General features: G+C 37.8%; 1 pseudogene; it reads right to left on the minus strand.

Annotated features, from left to right (window-relative positions):
* Positions 1 to 294: 294 nt before the first annotated feature.
* Positions 295 to 1,579, minus strand: LOC129150454 (glyceraldehyde-3-phosphate dehydrogenase-like; annotated as a pseudogene).
* Between the last annotated feature and the right edge of the window lie 5,486 nt (positions 1,580 to 7,065).

Genomic DNA, 7,065 nt, shown 5'->3' on the forward strand with positions numbered 1-7,065 from the left:
CACAGGAATACCAGTTTGAATAATAGTAGATTTATCATCTAAAACTTTGGAAGCCAAAACCAAGTGACACATTTTTTAAGTACTGAAAAAGAAAACTCAACTGCAAATTCTTTTTTTATCTTTTTTATTTGGCTAGGTACAGTGAACTTCACTGATCATGTACCACAAGGTGGGGCTCCCTAAATAATCCCTCCCCTTCTTTAGGGGTCCGGGATGGAAACTGTGGAGGTCAGGAGATTCTCAGTATGTTGGGGGAATGATCTGGGATAAGGACTCCTCAGCAGCTTAGGACCTTTATTCCTGCTGGGGCTGGTGGTCCAGGGGACTCTTACTCCTGGAGACCAAGTGGATCATAAGGTCCACTACCCTGTTGCTGTAGCCAAATTCATTGTCACACCAGGACATGAGTTTGACAAAGTGGTCATTGAGGGCAGCCCCAGCATTGAAGGTGGAGGAGTAGGTGTCCCTGTTAAAGTCATAGGAGACAGCCTGGTCCTCGGTATAGCCCAGGATGCCCTTGAGGGGGCCCTCTGATGCCTGCTTCAATACCTTCTTGATATCATTGTACTTGGAAGCTTTCTCTAGCTGGCAGCTCAGATCCACGACTGACACTTGAGGTGTTGGAGCTCAGAAGACCATGCCAGTAAGCTTCCCATTCAGCTCAAGAATGACCTTGCCCACAGCCTTGGCAGTGTCAGTAGAAGCAGGAATGATGTTCTGAGCAGCCCCTTGTCCATCATGCCACAGCTTGCCAGAGAGGCCATCCACAGTCTTCTTGGTGGCAGTGATGGCATGGACTGTGGTCATGAGTCCTCCATGATGCCAAAGTTGTCATGGATGACCTTGGTGGTGGGAGGTGGTGGTGGGGGGGGGCAAGCAGTTGGTGGTGCAGGAGGCATTGCTGACAATCTTGAGGAGATTGTCATTTTTGTCATGGTTCATACCCATCACAAACATAGGGAATCCACAGAAGGGGCAGAGATGATGATCCTCTTGGCTTTCCCCTCAAGTGAGCCCCAGCCTTTCCCATGGTAGTGAAAACACCAGTGGACTCCACAACATACTCAGCACCAGCATCACCTCATTTGATGTTGGTGGGATCTCACTCCTGGAAGATGAAGATGGACCTTCCATTGATGACAAGCATCCTGTTCTTAACCTTGACTGTGTCTTTGAACTTGCCATGAATAGAATCATACTGGAACATGTACACAATGTAGTTGAGGTCAATTAAGAAATCATTGGTGGCAACAATATCCACTTTGCCAGAATTAAAAGCAGCCCTGGACAACCTGGTCAGTGTGGCTCATTCCCATACACTGAAAGGGCCTGAGTTTGATCTGGTCAGGGCCATACCTAGGTTGTGGATTCCACCCCCAGCTGGTGTGCATATAAAAGGCAACCAATGAATGTTTCTCTCTCACATCAATCTCTCTCCCCATTTCTCTCTCTAAAAAAAAAAATAAAATAATATAAATTAATTAAACATATCCTCTGGTGAGGATTTAATAATAAAAAAAGCAGCCCTGATGACCAGGGGCTCAATATGACCAAATCCTTTTACTCCGACCTTTACCATTCTGTCTCAGGTTTGTGGTTGACACTGTACAGGAAGACACAGCTGTCTGACGAACAGGAGAAACAGAGAGACTCAACAGCAAATTCTTCAGATGACAAACTTATCCTTCAGAAGTGAAAAAGTAATAAAGACATTATCAGACAAAAAAAAACTAAAAGATTTCATCCCTAACAAACCTTCCCTTAATGGTTGGCCAAAGGAAGTGTTTCAAGGAAAGAAAAAAGAACGAATATTGAAGCATCTGGAAGGAAAAATAAATGATGTATAGAACAGAAGGATCTATACATATAATAGACAATGTATATTATACATTGGCTTTCCTTATGAACCTTAAATCATGTTTGATAATTGAAAAAATTATAATACCATTTTAAATTCAAGTTAGTAATATTTATAACTAGGAAGAAAAAGACACCTATGTGGAAGAGAGGCATCCAACCTTCACTAGAAGTTGTTAAGCATTGACACCCAGAAATGGTGCTAACTGGCGTGTGTCTGTGTTTGTGTGTGTGCAGTGATGCTCAGAGTAAGTAACCATAATGAAAACTATACAGATCCACTTATTAACAGTATAGCTACATTAAGATGGAGCCTTCAAAAATGTTCAAGTAAACTATGGGAAGGCAAGAAAAAGGAAACAAAGGAAAAAGAATGAGAACCAAAGGAAACAAAGGGAAAACAATAAATTGATAGCTTTAAGCACCAATATATGAATAATTACCTTAAAAGTAAATGGTTAAAGTATGCCAATTTAAATAGCAATTGGCAGAGTGGATAATCCCAACTATATACTGCCTATAAAAATGTTTCAAATTCAATACAGGCAAATAGTAAGAGTGTAGAAAAGATATAGTATGTTAACATTAATCAGCAAGACAGTAAAGGCTATATTAATACCTGATAAAGTAGACTATAGAGCAAGGGGAATTACTAGAGACAAACATGGACATTACACAATTTAAAATATCAATCTTCTAGAGAGACATAGTCACCCTAAATGTATATGCATCAAACAATACAGTCTGAAAATACATAAACAAAAACTGATAGAGCTGAAAAAAAAATCACAGAAAATCCACAGTTATAGTTAGGAACTTTCAACCTCTCAGCAACATATAAAATTACTACATAAAAAATCAGTACGGTAGAACATTTACACATCAGAATACTAAGCAGCTGTAAAAAAGAGGGATCTCTAAAAAAGAGGGATCAGAATACTAAGCAGCTGTAAAAAAGAGGGATCTCTTACCCTTTGGGACAGCATGGATGGACCTGGAGACTATTATGTTAAGTGAAATAACCAATCTGAGAAAGACAAATATCACATGATCTCACTTATTTGTGGAATGTAATGAACAAAATGAACTGACCAACAAAATAAGACTCCATCTGAAGAATGGAGGCATGGAACAGACTGACATACGTTGATGTGGGGATGGGGAGACAAGAAGAGATAAACCAAAGAACGTGTATACTTATATGCATAGCCCATGGACCCGGGTGTTGAAAACCTGGGGTGGGGGAGGGGGAGGGGAACTAGGAGGAGGACAGTAATGGGGGGGGGGGAAATGGGAGACATCTGTATTGTTTACTATCAACAATAAAATATATATTAAAAATTAAACAAAAAGACAACTCAAAGAAAAATTAAAAATATGAAAAAAATTAGTAAGGAAATAGATCTGAACAACATAATCAATAGGATCTAATTAACACTTATAGAAAAGTCTATCAAATAATAGTACAGTACTTTTTTTAGTGCATCCATGGAATATACACCAAGAAAGACCATATCCTACACCATAAAATATACCTCAGCAAATTCAAAAGAATTGCAATCATACAGAGTTGATCATAATGGAATAAAATTATAAATAAGTAATAGAAAGAAAACAGGAAAATATCTAGATACATAAAAATTGAACAATTTACTTTTAAATAATAAATGGTCAAAGAGAAAGTGTCAAGGAATATTACTTGGAAACAAGAACTGCAAGATTGTGACAGTTGTCCTGATAACCAAGAAGGCCACTAAGTGACTAACAGGCAAAGAGCCCATACATGGCGAATACACAGGACAAATGGATGGTTCTCATCCAGGAAGGGGAGGAGGACAGCACAAGATTCCATCATGCTACTCAGAAAGGCACACAATTTAAAACTTATGAATTGTATATTTCTGGAATTTTCCACTTAATATTATTGGACAGCAGTTCACGAAGGTCACTAAAACCTCAGAAAGCAAAACTGCCGATAATGAGGCATTAGTGTTTGATCTACTCTTCTAGGTGAGAAATAATCCAGCCTGAAAAATAAATTGAAGAAAGGAAAAGAAATTGATAAATTAATTTCTTAGCAATCCATAACAATTTATTTAAGGAAAGATGTAATTTGTGGAGTAGTATATTAGTCAGAATTCTCCAGAGAAATAGAACCAATAGGATATACATATATATGGAAATATAGATAGATGATATAGATAGATACAGATATAGATATATAGATATAGGTAGATAGATAGATATAGATAGATATAGATTTCCTGCTGCACTCTACCCTGCCTCTGTTCCTCCCTTGTCGACCGCCCCGCCTTCTCCTCCAGCCCGCCTGCTTTTCCCTTCGCCCCCGGCCCTGACTTTGCTCCTCCCTTTTCCTCCCCTCCTCTCCCCCCACCCCCCGGCTTGCTTGCTTCTTCGAAGATATATATATATATTTGTTAGGGTAATTTGCATACTCGTCCTGATTGGTTGGTGGGCATGGCTTGGCTGGTGGGCATGGCTTAGGTGTAGCGAAGGTGTGTCAATTTGCATATTTGTCTATTATTAGATTAGATAGATATAGATAGATATAGATATAGATATAGATGATATAGATAGATAGATATAGATATATAGATATAGATATAGATATAGATATAGATATAGATATAGATATAGATATAGATATAGATATAGATAGATACAGCATAGGTAGAGAGAAAGAGAGAGAGACAGAGACAGAGAAAGAGAGAGAGAGAGAGATACATAGATATGTAAGGGGATTTATTATAAGAGCTGGCTCATGTGATTATGGAGATAAGAAGTCCCACAATCTGCTGCCTGTGAGCTGGGGAGCCAGGAGAGCTAGTGAATTACTTTGGTGTAATTCAGTCCAAGTCCAAAGGTTAAAGAACCAGGGAAAGTGATTGTGTAATTCTAAGTCTGAATCCAAAGGTCACAAAACTAGGAGAACAGATGTCCAAGGACAGGAAGAGATGGATTTCCCAGATCCAGCAAAGAGAGCGAATTAGCCCTCCTCTGCCTTTTTATTCTATTCAGGCCTTCAGTGGATTGGGTGATGCTCACCTGCATTGGTGAGGGGGTCTTCTTTATGCAGTCCATTGATTCAAATGCTAATCTCTTCTAGAAACATCCACACAGACACACCTATATATAATGTTTTAATAGCTATCTTGGCATCTCTCAGCCCAAACTAACACATAAAATAATAATCACAAGGGGGAAATAACTATATAGTTTTCATTTTATAAGTGCTCATTTGTTCTAGATCTTATGCTAACCATAATCTTTTTTTCCCTCACAACTGTGTAATAATAGTTTCACTATTATTGCATCCCCTTTAGAGATGAGAAGACTAAAGATCAAGTTAATTAGGCAATGGAACTTGGACAGCTTTGAAAATCCTACAGTCTTAACCTCTATGCTTTGATCCACACTACAGTCCAATCCACTACTCACAAAAGCAACTGAGGACAACTAGCAAATATTTAGGAGCCCAGTAGGTGGGAAAATTACTACTCTCTAACGAATAGAATGACATCCCTTAACTTCATTCCTTTTTTATGCATACTAGGTGTACCAGTTAACAATAGCAGATTTTGTAATCAAAGAAAACACGACAATTTCAAGAGACACATCAAAAGTACATTATTCAAAGTAATGTCCGTCGCTTTACACATTTCCCCCATCTTTCAGGTAATTTGTGGATACCGTCCCAATAGAACTTTTCCTGTTTTGAGGCAAACCATTCAGAGACTCAATTTTCCACTTCTTCTTCGTACGTTTTGAAGTGCTGCTCAGAAAGTGTGTGTTCCATTGATCGGAACAAGTGGTAATCTGAAGGAGCATGGTCTGGTGAATACTGCGGGTGGGTTAATACTTCCCAGGCAAGATCTTTTAACGTGTCTTTAACTGGTTTTGAAGTGTGTGATGGTGCGTCATCATGAAGCAAAATTACTTTGCTGTGTCTCCTGGCCCATTCTGGTCATTTCACGATCAAAGCGTGGTTCAAATTGATTATTTGTTGTTGGTAGTGACCAGTATTAATGGTTTCACCTTGTTTTAGAAGCTCATAATACATCACACCTTCCTGATCCCACCAAACGCAGAGCATTGTCTTCTTTCCAAAGTGATTTGGCCTTGCAGTCGATGTTGATGGTTGACCTGGATCAACCCATGATTTTGTGCATTTTGGATTCTCAGATTAAATCCACTTTTCATCGCTAGTCACAATTTGATGCAAAAAAGACTTTCTTTTGTGCTTTGGAAGCAACATTTTACTGATGACTTTTCGAATTTCCATTTGTCTTTCGTTCAGTGGATGTGGCACCCATTTTCCTTCCTTTAAAATATTTCCCATTGCTTATAAACAATCAGAAATTGTTTGCTGAGCAACGTTTAATCTTTCTGCAAGTTTTTTGTTTTTTTTTTTAGTTTGATACGCATCTTCATCCAATAATACTTGTCATTGTTGGTCTTCAAACTTTTCAGCTGACCTGGACGTCTTTGTCTTTTCATACCGAAATCATCACTTTTAAAGCATTTAAACCAGCCTTCACAAGTATCCTGAGATGGAGCATGTTCACCATAAGCTTCCTGAAGTATTCAGCAGCACTTTTCTTCAAAATAAAGTAATGAATTAAAACTTTCTGCAAATGCTCTTTTTTTGGCATGAAGTTCAACATTTTTAAGTGTAAAAATATCTATGATGTTAACACCTTCAGCAAATTTGACATATGAAGTTTTGAAGTTTGTTGTCAATAGAACAAAATAGCATGCATATCAAATTGCATATATATTAACATACGTATAACTCCATCAATTGAAAAAAATCCGCATTATTAACCGGTACACCTAGTAATGCATACCAAAGAGTCAAAGAGGATGAAATGGCAAGAATTCCACAATACTTTTCACTTAATTGTTAACTATAATAAACAAAAGAATTGTTAAATAAAGGTAGACATGAAAGATTTGCCACATTTTAGCAAAATATTACAATTATATTTCAAAAAGTATTTACCTTCTTGAGACCTTGGCAATCACTCCATAGATTTCTTAGTCCTATCATTTCTGAGTCCTATACCTAAATTTACAATCAAGTATAAGTGTATATATATCTAAAATATGAAAAGATCTATTGCATAATGCAGTTTTATTTAACTTTTCTGGTGACTGCTTTATGACAGTGACCTACATGGTATGAAA

Source organism: Eptesicus fuscus, chromosome 2, assembly GCF_027574615.1.
Source record: "Eptesicus fuscus isolate TK198812 chromosome 2, DD_ASM_mEF_20220401, whole genome shotgun sequence".
Taxonomy (NCBI): Eukaryota; Metazoa; Chordata; class Mammalia; order Chiroptera; family Vespertilionidae; genus Eptesicus; species Eptesicus fuscus.